The 22,044-nt window shown below is 37.9% G+C and overlaps 2 long non-coding RNA genes across 7 annotated transcripts; both read left to right on the top strand.

Moving 5' to 3' along the window:
- Positions 1–393: 393 nt before the first annotated feature.
- Positions 394–4,393, top strand: LOC123334112. 6 transcript variants are annotated; one of them, XR_006551892.2, is made up of 3 exons: positions 394–706; positions 2,712–2,835; positions 3,716–4,393. It is a non-coding gene; the product is annotated as an uncharacterized LOC123334112 (long non-coding RNA). The 6 variants fall into 6 exon arrangements; XR_006551893.2 differs by lacking the exon at positions 394–706 and adding an exon at positions 721–844; XR_006551895.2 differs by lacking the exon at positions 394–706 and adding an exon at positions 1,098–1,144.
- A 1,671-nt stretch (positions 4,394–6,064) lies between these two features.
- LOC123333923 lies at positions 6,065–8,985 on the top strand. Its single transcript, XR_006551517.1, has 2 exons — positions 6,065–8,032; positions 8,434–8,985. It is a non-coding gene; the product is annotated as an uncharacterized LOC123333923 (long non-coding RNA).
- Positions 8,986–22,044: the final 13,059 nt, after the last annotated feature.

Here is a 22,044-nt window from a genome sequence, read left to right as displayed (position 1 = left end):
GAAATTATTGCTAATTGAATAGTGAAAATATTACTTCAATTTAATGAGCCTTTCTTAAGTTATTAGAGAGTTTGAATATCATTCCATGTACTTATTTGTGAATTAAATTTCTTCCCATGTATTTTGGTTAGTACACACTATTAGCTTTGAAAAAATAAAACATTTTTATCTTTAATAGCTTATTTTTTTCCTTGTGGATAGTGCCTCTCACAGAATATTCTGCCTCTTTAAAAACCTCCTTCCCAATCCAGACCCACCCCCAAACTCTCACCACTGAAAAAATATGTCTTTCATCAAGTGAGTTCAGTCCTGACCACCTAAAAGGCCAAGTTCTTCCTTTCAGCTGAGATGGACAGATTCTAATTAGGCAGCATCATGATTATAAGGAAATTATTCACTTACGAAAAACATAGGAAATGTGATAGGGAGTCAGGCAACCCATTGCATTATATAAATAGTTGCAGACGCTTGGGAGTTAAGGCTCACTATCATTGGCTGCACATTTTCTAAAGGAAATAACCCAGATGAGAAATATACCTTGGGTGGAGACACACAATATAAGCCTTGTATAAGCAAACCCACATTTTATTTATAAAAATGAGTTTAGAAAAATTACAGCTCCATGAAATGTTACTCAAGAACACTTTCTTCCACTCAATCCAAGCAATTTGAGAGGCCCCAGTGGTAAAACTGAAATGAGCACTGGGTGAGCTCTACTTTTCTTCATCTGTTCTCCTGCCTGGATACATTCACCCATCCTCTAAATGGGTTGGGTCAGGTATCTTCCTCACCAGGTAGCTTCCTTCCACCATCAGATGGAATAGTGACCCTGATCTGTGCTTTGGTAAAATGTGCTTCTGTCTTTTTAGAAATTGTGTGCCTCTTTCCCCTCTGTCTTTAACTTCTCTCAACTGGGCTGTTTCTGTCAACAATCAAGCATGCCCTGATCTCTGCCAATTTCATCAAAAGACTCAGGAGCTCATGTCCCCTCCAGGTGTTGCCACCTTCCTCTCCTTCCTTTAATTGCAGAAATTTTAAAAACTTGACTACTGTGTCTCTACTTCATTTTTCATTCTCTCTTCATCCTGTTCCAGACTGGTTCTGCCCTGTAATTCTACCAAAGTGGCTCTTTCTTGAGTCACCTGTATGTTGCTAAATCCAGTGAACCAGTTTCAATAGTTCTCATTGTATGAGACTTATCAGCAGCCTCTCACTTCTGACTGACTCTCTGTCTTGCTTTACAGTTACCCTGACTCTAATACCACATTCACTTGAATTTCTTACCACATTTCTGGTTGTCCCTCTGGAGCCTTCTTTGCTGGATGCTCATCTTTGTGCCGATCCCTCAGTGCTGCACTCATTCCCTTCACTCACCATCTCTCCTTCCAATTTCTACAGCTATTTGCCAATACTTGCAAATCTCAGCTCAACTCACCACTTTTGAGTTTTAGCTTTGCAACTCCAAAATCCATTACCCCTACTCTCATGGCTCAGTGGTAAAGCATCTGCCTGCAATGCAGGAGATGCAGAAGACTCGGGTTCGATCCCTGGGTCAGGAAGATCCCCTGGAGAAGGATGGCAACCTACTCCAGTATTCTTGCTTGGGAAATCCCATAGACAGGAGAGCCTGGTGGACTACAGTCCATGGGGTCGCAAAGAGTCAGACACAACTGAGCACGTACATGTGCATACTCTCAAAGGCAGTTGGAAACTAATTAATATGTTCCAAAATGAATTCATCCTATTCTTCCCCAACCTACCCCTTTTTTCAGTATCTTTTAGGTAGGAATACTCTCCTTCAAGTTTTGGATTATTATGTTTTTTTCTTTCTAGGTTGTGTTTGTTCATAGATCCAATGAAGTAATCAATCAATAAATCCAAGTTGTATCTTTCTGACAGCCAAGGAGAAAGTTTTACACTTCATTATCAGCCTAGAAGAACTTCCTATTTAACCAGAATTGCTTCCTCAATTCTCCTTTCAAATGTGACTCATCAGTATTGTCAGTGATATATGAATTCTTTGCAAATCCTGAATCTTAAAAAAAAATTACAGGACATTTATCTTTTATTTTAAGCTATTAACTTTGGAGTCATAAGTTTATGGTACTTGTTTGGCACTGATGGACCTAGATTTAATGCAAATAAAGCAGAGCTCACTTTGCTTTGAAATATTTCCAACTATGTGAAAATAATCACAAAAGACCTATTTTATCCCCTTTGTGGCTATTGGATGAAGCTGCAGTGGAAGAAGCTACTCAGCTGGGACATATCTTAATCATGATTCTAGCCAAACTCTTGCAAAAACACATCAGTTAGGAAGATTCTGAATACTAATGACAATCCCTTACGTTTGCATAAGCAAACACATGCATAAAGGATTGCTTCATAATTTGCAAAGCATTTTACAAAAATGATCTTGAGTCTTGTAGCTGTCCTGCCAGGTAGGCAAGCTTCTTTTTATATTTCACAGATGAGGAAACTGAGGTCCAGAGAGAAGTAAGGTCTTTCTGTTTGTTAAGTCATGTAGCCTGGTAGCCTTATGGTAGGAGACTGAATTCAGGCCTCTGTATTTTGAATTAAGGATTACATCCCCTCCCTCCTTCTCCATCCCATTCCACCTCCACCCCCCGCCCGACTCCCACCTCCTTCAACCCTTGCTTTCTCCTCTGAATACGGGAATCCTAACAAGTAGTCTCCATCATCTCTTCCAGGGAAAAGGATGGGTTGGTTTTAGCAGAAGAGGAAAGAATGGAAGAGAGATACATTAAGGATACTGTCATGGAGTTACATAAAGGTGGATTGGCCTGCAAATTAGAGTTCAAGGAAGAGCAGAAGGTAAGACTGGAAAAGGTGACTGGAATCAGAGCAAAAGAACTTCAAATATTAGTTAGACAAAGGAGTTTCTCAGGGTGTCCTCCCCTAACTGGAAGTGGCAATGTAGGATTAACTCTCCCTGCACTGCAGGATGCATATTCAAAAATAACTTTCCAGCAGAGCCTGTGCTGACTCCCACACCCAGGATGACCTTTTCTGTAACTAGGAAAAACTTTCGAAATGGTTCCAAGTCCAGACTGGAGACTGTGGCGCTAACTCATAGCAGTCTGTGCTCACATTGAGCATGTCACCTCCCCACTATCTCCTTGCACCCCCAACTCTATCCTTCCTTCATAACATTAAAAACACTTTGTCTTTAGGAATACGAGCCCTTTGTATTCAAGCTCCTTTGTGGGCAGGAACTTCACAATATTCACGTGTAATTACATGCCCTCACTCTCAGTATAGAGCCTCGCACATGGTGAGTGCTCAATATTAGATGAATAGGCATGTCAATAAAAGGAAACTGGGTCCCAGAGAGGTTCATTGATTATGTGATGGAGGAGAGGGAGCAAAATGGGGAAAATGAGTTTTGTAGAGAGATTGTGTTTTAACTCCTAATGGGGTGCTCAATAACTGTATTACTTGGGCAAGTCCCTCTCTTATTCTGATCCTCATTTCCCTCCAGGTGAATCAGAAATAAACCAACACTAACTTTATGGTGAAGATCTCATTCAGTTTCATGAGATTAATGCATAGACTTAAATATATTTGTCACTATATGCTTTCACATTTCTCATAAGTAGTTTTCTGCTTTCTGCACTGAGTATGAAGCACTTTATACACTCAGGTATGCAAAACAATATATCATTCTCTCTCTCTCTTTTTTTTTTTCCCACAGAGCAACTGATTTTGTTTGAGTTCCTATTCAACTGAGCTGGTAAAAATATTTCTTAATTTTTATTGGGGCTTTCCTGCCCGCAACTGCTTCTATATAGACCCTTGAGGTATGCAGTGGGCCGAGAAGAAAGGTTTTATGATGCGGTGGCATTTTCCCTGCTCAGCCTCCTCCATGGATGCTTCCTCATCCCACGTTTAATGAGGAGGCTGCAGAGAGTCCATCTGAGAGATGTGGGTGCTCTGGGAACTTGTGTCTGACCCACACCTGAGGAGTCTTATGGATAAGAGGTTTTGCTATTTTCCTAGTGGTGGAGTGGAGATGTGGCCACTTTAGGGGCAAGATGTACTTCCTGGTGTCCTAACCCAGCTCAAGATTTCATGCTGGGGTAGAGGAAGGTGTTATAAGAGACCACCGTGCCATGTTCCAAGGATACTGGAACTTCCTCATAGCAAGGAACGGAAGCCTCAAGCCAACAATCATGTTAATTAAACCATTTTGAAAGCAGTTTTCAGCCTTAGCCAAGCCTTTGGATGACTTATTTCTAGGCCAACTAGACTGACTACAGCCTTCTGAAATACCCTGAGCCAGAACTGCCTAGCTAAGCTGGTCCTGAATTCCGGAGCCCAGGAACCATGTGCCAAATAATATTAACCAAATAATAAATGTTTATTGCTTGAAGGTGCTAAGTTTTAGGATATTTTATGTATATCTATGTGGTAACAGGTAACTCATACTTCCTATTAAAAGAAGTTTAGTCAAATGTTCCCAAAGGTAATCACTGAAGGGTCCACAAAAGCAGACCATTAGAGAAAAAGGCCAGTTTTGAACATTTACCAATTCCAAGGCACCAATGGATGATGACAATAGTATCAGTCTGGGTGCAGCTTTTCTTCTCTCTGCTCCCTCCTGAGTCTCTGCCCACACCTCCTTACACCCTGGGCTAGCCAGCTGGGGAGTAACAGAGAAATAGGAGATCAGACAGAAAAAAGATGCTCACCTCCCAAATCTGCAAGAGGAAAGTTGCTTACACGAAAATGAGATTTGGAATTTTTGGCCATTACCTGGGGTTGTGTATTTTCATCACTCTTTCATGAAAAAGAGTGAGCAGTAGGGTCAAAAGAATTGCCCTAGATTTCACCCAATTGGCAGAGAAGAAGGAGCAAAAGAGGTATTTAAATCGAGTATGGGGGAAAAGACCAGAGGTCTTTGTCCTGTTTCCTGTGGAGTTGTCTTCTTTCAACCCCATCCTTACAGTGGCAAAGTCAATGACAAAGTTCCCCAGAGCTTATGTTCTACCTTTCTTTTCAGCATTTTATGTTCTACCTTTCTTTTCAGCATTAGCTCCTCTTTTGTTAGAAGATTGACCAGTCTTCTGAGTACTTTATAAATATCATCAGTTCTAAGCAAGATCTCTTGGATCACCATGTGAGAATTAACCTCTTCCTATCCCCTAATACCATGGCTATTTGTATCTTGGCTGTCCCTTCCTCTTGGCCTTTGTGTACACTCCCTTTGTGTATTTTTAAATGCGGTTTCTTAAAGATAAGTAAACTTGCTCTTGTACTAGACAATTAACTCACTGACATTGGATCCTGTATGATAACTGTTAGAGCAGAGGTTAGAGGACTGATAATGCAGAGATTAATGAGACAAACTACTTTGTACTGAGTTACTGCAGGTAAAGTATGACTTTACCTTCCAGAGGCTATTAATTGAGTGGGGATAAAAGACTCAGAAACAAGTTCTCCAGAGCCCTGTTCAAAGATGTACTTGAATTCAAAAATGTACCCCAGACAGTGGGTTCATAGGCAGGTCACCAACAAGCATGCACAGAAAGTGCTGAGTGGACAGACAGAGGTCAAGAGCAGTTGACAGAGGAGACAGGAAGTCCAAGAAGGGACAGAATGTAGAGCCAGTGTCTGAGAGGCAAACCCAGAGCTAGAGTTACAAGGACTCAAGTTTATTCAGTGGGTCTCATGGAGTAGCATGCAAACGTCCTGTGATGGTTACAGAGCCACACATTCCACTTCTCCTTTATTTGACTTAAAGTGTGGTATCCTGATTTGGTAAAATGGAAGAATCTAGAAATAGGTAGAATCTGGAAGTACAGTCTGGATCAGAAAGGGACATTTATTGTGTACCTGGAGAGCACTTATAAAAGATAGACTATATTAGTCATTGAGGTTCACCAGTGAGTGTTGCACGCTCAGTTGTGTCTGATTCTTTGTGACCCCATGTACTGTAGCCCACCATTCTCCTTTGTCCATGGGATTATTCAGGCAAGAATACTGCAGTGGGTTGCCATTTCCTTCTGCAGGGGATCTTCCTGACCCAGGGATTGAACCTGTGTCTCCTGTGACTCCTGCATTGGCAGGCAGATTCTTTACCACTGAGCCACCTTGGAGGCTCGAGTATTATGTGTGTTATTGCAGTTGCTGAAGATCCAAGGACTTATTTCTCCAGACATTGCTTATGGGAGTATTCCCCAAATCTTTACAGTAAAGGGAAGGGGTTTTCTGATATAAGGTGAATGAGCTCAGTCAACACACAATTAAGTTGCAGTCTCACAGCCTATCTAGACCCTCATATGAAGTGGGTCAGTTACCTGTTTCCCATTTAATACTCCTCTTGAAAGAGACCAGACCCTGAGAGGGTACTCCTTCAGGTTATCTAAATAAGACATCTATCAGTGCTTATGGAGAAGGAAACAGCAACCCATTCCAGTATTCTTGCCTGGAGAATTCCATGGACAGAGGAACCTGGCAGGCTACAGTCCATGGGGTCGCAAAGAGTTGGACACGATTGAGCAACTCACTCACACACACACACACACACACACACACACACACACCAGTCGTTAAGGATGCTTTCTTCAAAATATAACCTTTGGCATGGATAAATACCATGCAAAGAGCAACAGTATGGAGCAAGACCATGCGCATTACTTATGCTGACTTCCTTTTGGTGGATAAACACTTCCACTACTTTTATGATGATGCGGAGTCCCATACAGTGGACAGTTTTGATCCTTGGGTAGGGTAGATCCCTTGTAGAAGGAAAGGGCAACCCACTCTAGTATTCTTGCCTGGAAAATTCTATAGATAGTGGAGCCTGGTGGGCTACAGTCTATGGGGTCACAAAGAATTGGACATAATTGAGCACGCACGCACGCAGTGCCTTAGCCTGGCCTGGGCTTCTCAGTTGCCCATTTCCCAAGCCTTCCACCCTCTTCTTTTCCAAAGTGGGTTGGTGCTATTTGCCTTGAAAGCGTCAAACCTTGGCTGGTTTGCAACCAGCTGCAATCCATCAAATTTGCTGATTAGGCGTTTGAAAGGGCAGAGCATTTTTAACACAATGATTGACAATGGCTTCTATCTCACACACCTGCTGCTTTAAAATCCCTATAAAATGTCAGCAGGGAGTGTAAGTGATATATAGCAGTAGTGCTGCCTGGGTAGGAATGTTAAGTACCAGGAGATGGGAGTGTCTCAACCTCAGCTACTGGAAAGACAACCAAAAAAGAACCCAATGTAATCCATTTGTAAAGAGAGAGCCTAGCAGAGGGGGTTTAGCACTGGCAGTCACAGTTAAGCCCTGACTTTTGGTTACTGTGTGACTACCATGAGACTGTCCCTGTCCAGGGTGGGGCCAGTACCCTGGGAACAAGATCAAGCAGCCCCAAAGTCATTGCTGGCCACTAGGCCATTTCCCTGTGGGCTAGAAACTGTCCATTCAAGATTGATCCAGGGATTCTGAGTGCTTTCTCAGTGTCCTGTGTGTAGGACCTGCTCAGTCAAGGGGCTCTGTGATAGTTTCCTTGTAGGCAGGTTGCCAAACCCAGGTGACCCAATACTAAAACCAACCTGAGCACAAACTTACCCTTAAGCCCAGTGATTCTACCCAGGTGGCCAAAAGCAGGAGGATGGAAAAGATTCCAGGTGCCTCTGAGAGCAACAGCTGAAGAGTTAGGTACAAAGCGAGGTCACCAAAGTCAGAGGGTAACCCAGGACAAGTTTGCAAAGTGGTCCTCAGTTGGGCAGAGTTCAGAGAGTGGCAGAAGGGGGACCAGCTCTGGTATAATTCTCTAGAAGTCAAGAGGCAAGGGATCCTGATTCACATTTTGTCTCTGGAGTATTGAGAATGGGCTGATCTGGGTAGCTACCGATTGTGAGGAGTGGATGGGACTTTCATTGTTATTTTAGTTAATAAGTATCAGGCACTGTGCTATCTCCTGGAGATGCTCTTCTTGCCCTCACAGAGCTAACTAGATATTAACTGAATATTTCTAGTCCAATCTGATGAGTGTTGGTGGAATGGGTAAGTACAGGGAATGTTGAAGTCCTCAGTCTGAGGGACAAGACAGGGAATCCTGGGAATTGCAGAAACTATTTCAATTCAATAAGCATTTATGAGCACCTGCTGTATGCCAAGTACTAGAAATGTATGGGAAACTCTGCCCACTACGCTGAACCAGGACTTAAGGAATGAGTTTCAGTTTCTTTTCATACTTATGTTCACAGAAGCAGAAGTTAACAAGAGAGTGCGTTCATGTGCAAGGGTAGATGTAGATTTTTCTTTTATTATGAAATATTCAAAATACACAAAAATGAGAAAATAGATGCCCAAGCATATCCATGATCCAGATTTAATAGCTGAAAAATGTACTGCATCTCTCTGTAAAAACTTGAAACCTCTTTGCTCTATCCTTCCCTTCCTAGGAACCAGAGCTCCCCTGAAGCTGGCATCATCCCAAACATTTGAAAACCTGTTACTTCACCTGCTTGACAAATCCCATCTCCCTACATGAAAGCTTGTCTTGCCACTTCAAGTATGCTGGCTTTCATTGAATGTGTGCTTTAATTTTTTAAAGTGCTGTCTTATTAATCTCTTCTTTTGCATGTACTTCTTGTGTTTTGATTCAGTAAATCTTCCCCTACCCTGAAGTCATGAGATACTTTTATGTTACCTTCTAAAAGTTTGAGTTTTGCTTTCACTTTTATAGCTTTACATCTTCTAATTTCATAAATTTTAAATATTTATTTTTATCTTTTCTCCCCTCAACATAGAGAGTCAATTACCCCAGTATCATTTGGGGATTAATCCTTCCTGTTTCATCAACTTATAATGATTATCTCATATTTATGGTTCTCATATATGTGTAAATCCATTTCTAAACACTATTTTTCTTTAATCTATTTCTTTTTTTAATAAAATCTATTTTTATTAGTAAATTGCTGAATATATTAAATATCTAAGAAATAAAGATAAATGTTTAAACATGCATCTTTTTTGTTTACATGATGAAAACTTAGGCTTACTATTCAAGTTATTTATTTTTAATTTAGTTTTTATTGAAGGATAATTGCTTTAGAGAATTTTGTTGTTTTCTATCAAACCTCAGCACGAATCAGCCATTGGTATACATATATCTCCTCCCTTTTGAAACTCCCTCCCATCTCCCTCCCCACCCCACCGCTCTAGGTTGATACAGACCCCCTATTTGAGTTTCCTGAGCCAAACAACAAGTTCCCTTTGGCTATCTATTTTACATTTGGTAATGTAAGTTTCCATTTTACTCCTTCCATACATCTCGCCCTTTTCTCCCCTCTCCCCATGTCCATAAGTCTATTCTCTGTGTCTGTTTCTCCATTCCTGCCCTGTAAATAAATTCTTCAGTACTATTTTTCTAGATTCTGTATATGTACATTAGAATATGATATTTATCTCTTTCTGACTCACTTCACTCTGTATAATAGGTTCTGGGTTCATCCACCTCCTCAGCACTGACTAGTTCCTTTTTAAGATTGAGTAATATTCCATTATTTACATGCACCACAACTTCTTTATCCATTCTTCTGTCAATGGACATCTAGGTTGCTTCCATGTTCTAGCTAATGTAAATAGTGCTGCAATGAACAATGGGATACAAATGTCTTTTTCAATTTTAGTTTCCTCAGGGTATATGCCTAGGAGGGGGATTGCTGGGTCATATGGTGGTCATTTTACTCCTAGTTTTTTAAGGAATGTCCATACTGTCTTCCAGAGTGGCTGTGTCGATTCACATTCCCATCAATAGAGCAAGAGCATTCCCTTTTCTCCACACCCTCTCCAGCATTTACTGTTTGTAGACTTTTTGATGATAGCCATATTGACTGGTGTGAGGTGGTATCTCATTGTGGTTTTGATTTGCATTTCTCTAATAATGAGCAATGTTGAGCATCTTTTCATGTGTTTGTTAACCATCTGTATGTCTTCTTTGGAGAAATGTCTGTTTAGGTCTATTTACCACTTTTTGATTGGGTTGTTTGTTTTTCTGGCATTGAATGAGCTGCTTGTATATTTTGGAAATTAATCCTTTGTCAGTTGTTTCATTTGCTATTATTTTCTCCCATTCTGAGGGTTGTCTTTTCACTTTACTTATAGTTGCCTTTGCTGTGCAAAAGCTTTAAGTTTAATCAGGTCCCACTTGTTTACTTTTGTTTTCATTTCTGTTACTCTAGGAGGTGGGTTATAGAGGATCTTGCTTTGATTTATGTCATTGAGTGTTCTGCCTATGTTTTTCTCTAAGAGTTTTATAATTTCTGGTCTTACATGTAGGTCTTATCTCCATTTTGAGTTTATCTTTGTGTATGGTGTTAGGAAGTGTTCTAATTTCATTCTTTTACATGTAGTTGCCCAGTTTTCTCAGCACCATTTATGAAGAGGCTGTCTTTGCCCCATTGTATATTCTTGCTCCTTTGTCAAAAATAAGGTACCAATAGGTGCATGGGTTTATTTCTGAGCTTTCTATCTTGTTCCATTGGCCTATATTTCTATTTTTGTGTACTGTTTTGACAATTGTAGCTTTGTGGTATAATCTGAAGTCAGATTCAGATTAAGTCAGATGAAGCCTGATTCCTCCAGCTCCCTTCTTCTCTCTCAAGACTGCTTTGGCTATTTGGGGTCTTCTGGGTTTCCATATGAGTTGTGAAATTTTTGTTCTAGTTCTTTGAAAAATGCCATTGGTAATTTGATAGGGATCTCATTGAATCTGTAGATTGCATTTGGTAGTATGGTCATTTTCAGAATATTGATTATTTGTAGCCAGGAACATGGAATATCTCTCCATCTATTTATGTCATCTTTGATTTCTTTCATTAATGTCTTATAATTTTCTGTGTACAGTTCTTTTGTCTCCTTAGGTAAGTTTATTCCTAGATATTTAATTCTTTTTGTTGCAATGGTGAATGGGATTGATTCCTTAATTCCTCTTTCTGCTTTTTCATTGATTGTATGTAGAAATGAAAGTGATTTCTGTGTATTGACTTTGTATCCTGCAACTTTGCTAAATTCACTGATTAGTTCTAGTTATTTTCTGATATAATCTTTAAGGTTTTCTATGTACAGCATCATGTCATCTGCAAACAGTGAAAGCTTTACTTCTTCTTTTCTGATCTGGATTCCTTTTATTTTTCTTCTCTGATTGCTGTAGCTAGGACTTCCAGAACTACATTGAATAATAGTGGTGAAAGTGGACACCCTTGTCTTGTTCCTGATCTTAGGGAGGATGCTTTCAGTTTTTCACCGTTGAGAATAATGCTTGCTGTAATCTTATCATATATGGCCTTTACTGTGTTGAAGTTGGTTCCTTCTATGACCATATTTTTGAAGAGTTTTATTCATAAATGGGTGCTGAATTTTTCAAAGGCTTTTTCTACATCTATTGAGATGATCATATGGTTTTTATCTTTCAATTTGTTAATATGGTGTATTATATTGATTGATTTGCCTGTATTGAAGCATCCTTGCATTCCTGGAATAAACGCAACTTGATCATGGTGTATGAGCTTTTTGATATGTTGCTGATTTCTGTTTGTTAAAATTTTAAGGATTTTTGCATCTATGTTCATCAGTGATATTGGCCTGTAGTTTTCTTTTTTTGTGTTGTCTTTGCCTAGTTTTGGTGTCTGGGTGATGGTGGCCTCATAGAATGAGTTTGAAAGTGTTCCTTCCCCTGCAATTTTTTGAAAGAATTTTGGAAGGATAGGCATTATCTCTTCTCTAAAAGTTTGATAGAATTCTCCTGTGAAGCCATTTGGTCCTGGGCTTTTGTTTCTTGGGAGATTTTTGATCACAGCTTCAATTTCAGTGCTTGTAATTGGGTTGTTCCTAATTTCTATTTCATCCTGGTTCAGTCATGGAAGACTGAACTTTTCTAAGAATCTGTCCATTTCTTCCAGGTTATATCCATTTTATTGCCATATAATTTTTCATAATACTCTCTTATAATCCTTTGTATTTCTGCATTGTCTGTTGTAACCTCTCCTTTTTCATTTCTAATTTTCTTGATTTGATTCTTTTCATTTTTTCTTGAGGAGTCTGGCTAAAGGTTTGTCAATTTTGTTTATATTCTCAAAGAATAAGCTTTTAGTTTTATTAATCTTTACTATTGTTTCTTTCATTTATTTCTGCATGGATCTTTATGATTTCTTTCCTTCTACTAATTTTGGGGGTTTTCTGTTCTTTTTCTAGCTGTTTGTAAAGTTAGGTTGTCTATTCGATGTTTTTCTTGTTTCTTGAGGTAGGATGGTGTTGCTATAAATTCCCCTGTTAGGACTGCTTTTGCTGCATCCCATAGATTTTGAGTTGTTGTGGTTTCATTGTCATTTGTTTCTAGAAATTTTTTTATTTTCCTTTTGATTTATTCAGTAACCTGTTGGTTATTTAGAAATGTGTTGTTTAATCTCCATGTGTTTGTGTTTCTTACAGTTTTTTTCTTGTAATTGATATCTAGTCTCATAGCTTTGTGGTTGGAGAAAATGCTTGATACCAATTCAATTTTCTTAAATTTACTGAGGTTTGATTTGTGACCCAGGATGTGGTCTATCCTGGAGAATGTTCCATGTGCAGTTGAGAAGAAGTCATATTCTTCTGCATTTGGATGGAATGTCCTGAAGATATCAATGAGATCTATCTCATCTAATGTACCATTTAAGACTTGTGATTCCTTATTAATATTCTATTTTGATGATCTGTCCATTGGTGTGAGTGGGGTGTTAAAGTCTCTTCCTATTATTGTGTTTCTGTCAATTTCTCCTTTTATGTCTGTTAGTGTTTGTCTTATGTATTGAGGTGCTCCTATGTTGGGTGCATAGATATTTACAATTGTTAGGTCTTCCTCTTGGATTGATCCCTTGATCATTATGTAGGGTCCTTCCTTATCTCTTGTAATCTTTATTTTAAAGTCTATTTTGTCTGATAGGAAGATTGCTACTCCAGCTTTCTTTTGCTTCCCATTTGCATGGAATATATTTTTCCATCCTCTCACTTTCAGTCTATATGTGTCTTCAGGTCTGAAGTGGGTTTCTCGTAGACAGCATATATATGGGTCTTCTCTTTGTATCCATTCAGTCTGTGTCAGAGCAGTTAATCCATTTACATTTAAAGCAATTATTGATATATATGTTCATATTGCCATTTTCTTAATTGTTTGGGGTTGATTTTGTATATCTTTTTTCTTCTCTTGTATTTCTTGACTATGTAAGTCCCTTTAACATTTGTGGTAAGGCTGATATGATGGTACTGAATTCTCTTAACCTTGGTTTGTCTGAAAAGCTTTTTATCTCTCCATCAATTTTGAATGAGATCCTTGTTGGGTACAGTAATCTTGGTTGTAGGTTTTCCCCTTTCAGTACTTTATATCCTGCCATTCCCTTTTGGCCTGCAGAGTTGTGGCTGAAAGATCAGTTGTTAAGCCTATGGGGTTTCCCTTGTATGTTACTTGTTGCTTCTCCCTTGCTGCTTTTAATATTCTTTTTTTGTTTAGTCTTTCTTAGTTTGATTAGTATGTGTCGTGGTGTGTTTCTCCTTGGGTTTATCCTGTATGGGACTCTTGGACTTGATTGATTATTTCCTTTTCCATGTTGGGGAAATGTTCAACTATAATCTCTTCAAAAATTTTCTCATACCCTTTCTTTTTTTCTTATCCTTCTGGGACCCCTATAATTTGAATGTTGGTGTGTTGGATATTGTCCCAGAGGTCTCTGAGACTGTCCTCAGTTCTCTTCATTCATTCCTTTTTATTCTGCTCTTTAGAAGTTATTTCCACCAGTTTATCTTCCAGCTCACTGATTCATCCTTCTGTTTCAGATATTTTGCTCTTCATTCCTTCCAGGGTATTTATAATTTCAGTAATTGTATTGTTTGTCTCTGCATATTTATTCTTTAATTCTTCTAGGCCTTTGCTAATTGATTCTTGCATTTTCTCCATTTTGTTTTCAAGGTTTTTGATCATCTTTACTATCATTATTCTGAATTCTTTTTTAGGTAGTTTGCCAATTTCCTCTTCATTTATTTGGACTTCTGTGTTTCTAGTTTATTCCCTCATTTGTGCAGTATTTCTCTATCTTTTCATTATTATTCTTTTAAACTTATTGTGTTTGAGGTCTCCTTTTCCCAGGCTTCAAGGTTGAATTCTTTCTTCCTTTTGGTTTCTGCCCTCCTAAGGTTGGTCCAGTGGTTTGTGTAAGCTCCTTATAGGGTGAGATTTGTGCTGAGTTTTTATTTGTTTGTTTGTTTTTCCCCTGATGGGCAAGTCTGAGTGAGGTGATAATCCTGTCTGTTGATGATTGGGCTTGTATTTTTGTTTGTTGTTTAGATGAGGCATCCTGCACAGGGTGCTACTGGTGGTTGGGTGATGCCATGTCTTGTATTCCAGTGATTTCCTTTGTGAGCATTCTCACTATTTGATACCCCCTAGGGTTAGTTTGGGAGAAGGCAATGGCACCCCACTCCAGTACTCTTGCCTGGAAAATCCCATGGATGGAGGAGCCTAATAGGCTGCAGTCCATGGGGTCGCTAAGAGTCGGACACGACTGAGCGATTTCACTTTCACTTTTCACTTTCATGCATTGGAGGAGGAAACGGCAACCCACTCCAGTGTTCTTGCCTGGAGAATCCCAGGGACGGGGGAGCCTGGTGGGCAGCCGTCTATGGGGTCACACAGAGTCGGACACGACTGAAGCGACTTAGCAGCAGCAGCAGCAGCAGCAGGGTTAGTTCTCTGGTAGTCTAGGGTCTTGGAGTCAGTGCTCCCACTCCAAAGGCTCAGGGCTTGATCTAGACATTTACTGTATTGTCTAAGCTGGTAAGAACATCTTCAACATTCAAAGATCCACTATTATGCCTTGAGAAAATACTGTATTCAGGATAGAAGATGCTTGTATATTGGACCCAGTCACCAGCTTCCTCTTCAGTTTCCCCTTTTTTGACTTCTGCTATGGAAAAAAGATTAAATGATTTAAATCTTCTTACAGATATATGTCATAGACAGTCATCCAGGTACTTTTATTTCAGAATCTGCCGCAGGAGCTTCCACGGAGCGGCACCCAAGGGTCCCGAGACTGTGGGTCCCAGAGGAGTGCTACTGTTAGCCAGGCCCTCGCCCGCTGGCAGCAGCGTCTGAGACTCTATTTCTGAGTCAATACCGTACCACATTTTAGTTATTTTATCTTTTGTTAATTAATCATATCTGGTAAAGTAAATCTGTCTCTACCCCACCATAGGATTGGCTATTTCTGACCTTTCATCTTTCTTACAAAATTTTGGTATCAACATCTTCATTTGTATAAAAACAATTAGAGAGATTAAAAAGTTGAATTATATGGATTTTTGTATTACTTTAGGGAAATTGTCATAATGTTGTCTTTTCAAGTATAAATGTGATTTACATCTTCATTTATTTACCTTATTTTCAGAAAAAATAAGCTAATTTTTAGTCTTAGTGGGGTATGGTTGATATACAGTATTATATAATTTACAAGTGTACAATATAGTGATCTATGTTGTCCCTCCACGTCCCTCTTCCCACTGGTAACCAATAGTTTGTTCTTTGTATCTGTGAGTCTGCTTCCATTTTATTGCATTCACTAATTTTTTAGATTCCACAATTAAGTGATATCATACAGTATTTGTCTTTCTCTGACTTATTTCATTTAGCATAATATCGTCCAAGAACAACTGCTGCAAATGGCAAATTTTCTTTTTTTTTTTATGGTTGAGAAGCATTCCACTGTGTTGTATGTGTCTGTGTGTGTGTATAAATTTTCTTTATCCATTCATCTATTGATAGACACTTAGGTTGCTTTCATACCTTGGTGATTATAAATAATGCTGCTATGAACATAGGAGTGCCTGCATCTTTTCAAATTTATTTATTTATTTTTTTAAACTACTTACCCAGGACTAGAATTCCTGGCTCAGTTGGTAGTTTTATTTTTAGTTTTTAAAGAAACCTCTATAGTGTTTCCCACACTGTACCACCAAAGTGGCTGTACCAATTTACATTTCCACCAACCGTGTGCAAGAGTTGCCTTTTCTCCACATCCTCTCCATATCTTCCGCATATCTTATTTATATTTTTATGTTCAATAATGTTTTATAATTTCCTCTATAAAGATGTTAGGAGATATTCACATATGTTTTGAATGATTTATGCTTAAGTGCCTTGTATTTTTGTTGTTATTGTAAATGGTGTTTATGGTTTTTCAATTGTTGTAGATCTACAGGTTTATAGCAACAACTAAATTTTATTTACTGATACCCTTACCTGAAACTATGAACTTCTCTAGTTTCTCTGTAGTGTCTGTTGAATTTTTCAAGTGGATAATTTCATCTCTGCACATGATACAATTTTATTTTTTCCCCTCAATCTTGGTATTTTGTATTTATTGTTTATTGCTGTGGCTAGGACTTCCCATACAATCTCTGTGCTACATGTAGAGTAATTTGTCAGATTTACTTCCAGTTTACTAATTCTTCATTTGTATCTTTTCTATTTTGTGTATTGTGTTTATAGCTTCATATTTCTTCTTTGATTCCCTGACTTTTTTTCCACATAAGCCTTTTCTTCCATGGTGTCTTGGATTAGATTATGCTATTCTGCTGTAATAACAATCCCACATTCTTGATGGCTCGAAACAATGTCCTGAAAAATTAGTGGGATGCTTTGCTCTATGCAACTCCTCATAAATCCAGGCTGACTGAAGCTACAATGTTTTGCTTCAGCACCATCTGAAACATGAGGGCTCTTAGTCACTGTGGAGGGGAAGAGAACATGTGTTATGGACGGAATGAATCCCTCAAGTTCATATTCCAAAGCTCTAACTCCCAATGTGATAATATTTGGAACTGGTGTCTTTGGGAGTAATTAGAATTAGATGAAGTCATAAATATAGGGCCTGCATGATGGCATTAGCACCCTTACAAGAAGAGACACCAGAGAGCTTGCATGCAATCTCTCTCTCTCTCTCTGTCACATGAGGACAGAGCAAGAAGATGGCTGTCTGCAAGCCAAAAAAGTGGGGGTTTTCCTCAGTGAATTGAATGGGTCAGCCCCTTGATCTTGGATATTCAGCCTCTAGAACTCTGAGAAAACAAATTTCTGTTGTTCGTGTCACCCTGTCTATGGTATTTTGTTATGGCAGTCTGAGGCCTACACTTACAAGCTGATGCATGACTTTCCATACATCAGCTTGTAAGTGCTTTGGCCCAGAGTGACATGCATTGCTTTTCATAGCAGACTATCGACCAAAACAAGTCATATTTTCTATAATATGACTAGGAAATGTACTCTTCCTGGGAATTAAGAAGGGAAGGAAAATCAGGTATTGGTCCATGATGCCAAAGTCTACCATGTATTTGATTCTTTGAGTTCTGTGTGTTTTTGAATATTTAAAAATTATGTTTAATCTTTTGAATTAAAAATATTTTACCTAATTATCTCTGGTTTTTGTGAGGAGTATTCAAATCTTTCTGTCTCTCTTTTTGGCTAACTCTCATTTCATTATCTTTTTTCCATATTATTAAAACTTTATAATAAGTTGATCTGTAGCTGTTTTTTCCCTACTTGAGGGAATCCTGCTCAGTTTTGTTTTACAGAGTATATTCTCATAATCCCTGGAGGAGGGAATGGCATCCCACTTCAGTATTCTTGCCTGGAGAATCCCATGGACAGAGGAGCCTGGCAGCCTACAGTCCATGGGATCACAAAGAGTCAGCCATGAATGAGCTTTTAACATTCTCATAATACTTCTTTTGTTTGTTTGTTTCCTATTACCATATAATCCAAGCATATTCCTGATGAAAGATTTTATTTGTTAGTCCTTAATTGTTCTTTTTTTAAAAAATTGAAGTATAGTTGATGTACAATATTATATAGGTTACAAGTGTACAATACAATGAGTCACAGCTTTTAAAGGTTATACTCCGTTTAGTTATTATAAAATATTGGCTATATTTCCTGTGTTGTACAGTATATCCTTGTAGCCTATTTTATACCTAATAGTTTGTACCTCTTAATTCCTTACCCCTGTCTTGCCCCAATCCCCTTTTCCTCTTCCCACTGGTAACTATTAATTTATTCTCTATATCTGTGAATGTGCTTTTTTGTTATGTTAAAAATTGTTTGTTGTATTTTTTAGATTTCACATATAAGTGGTATTACACAGTATTTGTCTTTCTATCTGACTTATTTGACTTAGCATAATACCCTCCAAGTCCACCCATATTGCTGCAAATGGCAACATTTTATTCTTTTTTATGGCTCTGTAATATCCCATTGAATGCATGTGTGTGTCTCCATATATATATGACACCTCTTCCTTATTCAGTTCTGTGGAAGGTTTAGAAACCCATGTTTGTAAAATGGAATGATCTCTACTTGTAAATTGTTCCAAGTATAGTGGGGGAAAAAGGAAAAAAAAAATACAGGATAAATACCAAAATAGAGAAGTCAAAAGAGAGAAAGGAACTTTTCTCATAAAGGTAGATAGAAGGTCAGATTTGAAGTCTTAGAATGTAATTTTTTTAAACTAGTGATATTTCCCTTTGGTTCACTTTATACAAATCATTTTGTATTAATTTTTGGTTCTGAGAGATTGAAGTTCTGAAGAAATAGAACTAGTTTATGTCTTAGGTTCCCAAATGCATGTGAAGCACATAGAAGCAGCCTGTGTGTTAAATATTGCTGTATTTGAACTCCTTCCTAGAATTTAAAGAAGCTGCCACCAGCCTCATAGCTTCGGTCCCATCATTGAAACTGATGAAACAGTTTAGCCAAGACAGGGAATTTTTATTTAATTATATTTCACCTTTAAAAACCTGTATACAATAACTTTATTAGAGTTGATAGTTTTCCATAAAAAGAAAACTTTTGATGTTGAACAAATCCATTGCTTTTATATTTTTTCAATGAATAATTTTATTCATTAACTCCCAATTTTACTGAGTTATTCAAAATCTAATACTTTATTTAAAAATGTTACCTACTCATACATCGTGGACATTTTCATTAAAGATACCATAATTTGGAAATTCATTTGATTATTGCATTTTGTTCTATTTTGTTCCATTTCCATTTCTGTAATGTTCAGCTAGTAAGCCTGCTGAAATTTTTAATAAGATAATTTTTGCAGAATAGAGAAATAGATGTAGCTATGTTTCTCATTCCTTTCGTTGTTAAATTTTCATTCTTTTCATTAAATTATCTATGGTCAAGCTTCCCTAAAACTTTAGAAGACTACCTTTATATTTACTTTAATAACTTTTTCATAGCCATACATCCACTGATCCAGGTACTGAACAAAGATTCATATATTTGATGTTCACATTGTTTTATATTGGAAATCCTCATAGGAAACTTTGCTAAGTGTCATTTTTTTAAAAAGTGGAATCCACCTTTGAATGTATTGTTAACTTGCCAAGAAGAAGAGGTGTAATTCTTTCTTTAGAATCTGAGTATTATGCATCATTCTCAGTATAATAAGTCAGCGTAATCATGGAATACTATTTGACTGGCATAGGTAACCTAATTTCATACTCAGAAATCTGAGGTAGATGTTACTATCTTGCATTCAAAGACAAGGAAAACAGAGAGGACTTTCAATAAAGGTTTGCTGTAGAAGTTGGTGATTCCCTTTCACAAATAAGTATAAAACTTGTCAAAGTTGTTGAAAGCAACCATTTCAAAACACAAGGAATTGACTAAAGGCAGACAAAAATTATGAAGCATTTAGTTTTGAAAAAGCTGACTGTGGTCCTCTTGCCTGAGTCTGCTCCCTTCCTTCCTCCATCCCTCTACCAGATGGGTAGGAAGAACAGTAGCTTTGTCAGTCTGGGATTGACTGCAAAACCAGCAGCTTTACTGCCAGAAGTGATTAATTCAGACAGGAATGAGAAGCAAAACCATTTGACTTTGCCAGCTAAAATGGCAGACTTAATTGGAAATGGATGGGGAAAACCCACATCTGTGCAGGACCAAGGTTGCCATTCCAATCTGGGGTGAATGACAGACCATTCAGAAACTTTATGGAGAGACTGTAGAAAGGACATAGTGATGTAAAGCCTGAGATAAGATTTTCCACACTTTTTCTGCTGTCTAAAAACTAAATGTGCATAGGGGAGACCCAAGAGAACATGGCAAAAAAAGAAAGCCAAGGTACACTTGAGAATTGCCTGAAACTTCATATGCATTCCCCAACCCACACAGGTCTGTCTAGTCGAAGCTATGGTTTTTCCAGTAGTCGTGTATGGATGTGAGAGTTGGGTCATAAAGGAGGCTGAGTGCTGAAGAATTGATGCTTTTGAATTGTAATGTTGGAGAAGACTCTTGAGAGTCCCTTGGACTGAAAGGACATCAAACTAGTCAATCCTAAAGGAAATCAGTCCTGAATATTCACTGGAAGGACTGATGCTGAGGGTACAATACTTTGGCCACCTCATGCAAAGAACTGACTCATCAGAGAAGACACTAATGCTGTAGGAAAGATTGAAGCAGGAGGACAAGGGGACAACGGAAGATTAGATGGTAGGATGGCATCACTGACTTGATGGACATGAATTTGAGCAGGCTTCAGGAGTTGGTGATGGACAGGGAAGCCTTGAATGCTGCAGTCCATGGGGTCACAGAGTCAGATACGACTGAGGGACTGAACTGAACTGAACCCACACAGAACAAATGATAGTGGGTGAAATAATCCAGAGGTTCAACTTCTCAGATAAAAACTCCAAAGCAGCCACTACAAATGTGTTTAAAGAAAGTAAGCTATGTTAAATGAATTAAAGGAAAATATCTTACAATTAATCAAAAAACAGGAAACCTATTAAAAGAAAAAGTATTTTAAAAATAATCAATTGAAATTCTAACTAGCAAAGTACAATAATTGATATGAAAAAATGTGGCAGATATATTCAACAGCACAAATTGAAAGTACAGAGAAAAAATCAGTTAAATATGAACAGAAATTATTCAAGTTGAACAGAGAAGAAAAATATTGAAGAAAAATGAGCATAGTGTCAGACAATTGTAGGACAATGTCAGGTGTTCCAATACATGTATAATGGAGACTCAGGAAGAAGCTAGAAATAGAGACAGAAGCAAATATTTGGGTACATAATAATGGTCCAAACTTCCTAAATTTGATGAAAACCATTAACTTAAAGATCCCCAAGAACTACAATGAACCCAGAACAGGAAAAATACAAACATAGTCGTACTTAGATACCACATGGTCAAACTGCTGAAAACCAAAGCAAAGAGAAAAGTCTTGAAAGCATAAAGAGAAAAACAATTCAGAGAAACAACAATGCAATTGATGGCAACAAGGAAGTCCAATAGGCATAAGATGACATATCCGAAGTGATGAAAGGAAAAGAAAGTCAATCAATAATTTATACCCATTATTTTTCAAAGATGAGGATGAAATAAAAACATTTCCCAAATAAACACTGAGGGAATTCATTGCCAGCATAATTTCCCTACAGGAAATGCTCAAGAAACTCCTTTAGGTTGAAAGCAGATGACATCATGTGGTAACTTTGATCCACAAGAGGGAATGAAGAGCTCCATAATAGACAGTTTTGCCTTTCTCATTTCTCACTTTTTTTAAAATATAAGAATTAAATATAATTTAGTATTATTGGATTTATAGCTCTTGTAGTTGTAATATATGTGACAATAGCAGCTACTTCATGCCAGTATAGGTTTATTTCCTTCCCATTGTGTGTGCTGTCTTCTGAGGGATACAGTTAGCATTAATTTGAAGTAGGTTGTGATAAGTAATAGATAAATATTGAAAACTCTAGAGCAGCCCCTAAAAATACCTCAAAACCATAGTTAAGCTATCAGAGAAATTAAAATGGTACACTAAAAATATTTGTATAACAGAAGTCAATAAAGGAGAAAAAAATGAACAAAAGCCACAAGACATTTGTAAAACAGCAAAATGGCAGACATAAATCTATCAATAAATGTATTAGATGTGGATAGATTAGATATTCAATCAAAAGGCATA

This window comes from Bubalus bubalis, chromosome 6 (genome assembly GCF_019923935.1).
Source record: "Bubalus bubalis isolate 160015118507 breed Murrah chromosome 6, NDDB_SH_1, whole genome shotgun sequence".
Classification (NCBI taxonomy): domain Eukaryota; kingdom Metazoa; phylum Chordata; class Mammalia; order Artiodactyla; family Bovidae; genus Bubalus; species Bubalus bubalis.
Note: the sequence above shows the minus strand (reverse complement) of the source record. Positions and strands in the feature narration are given on the sequence as shown.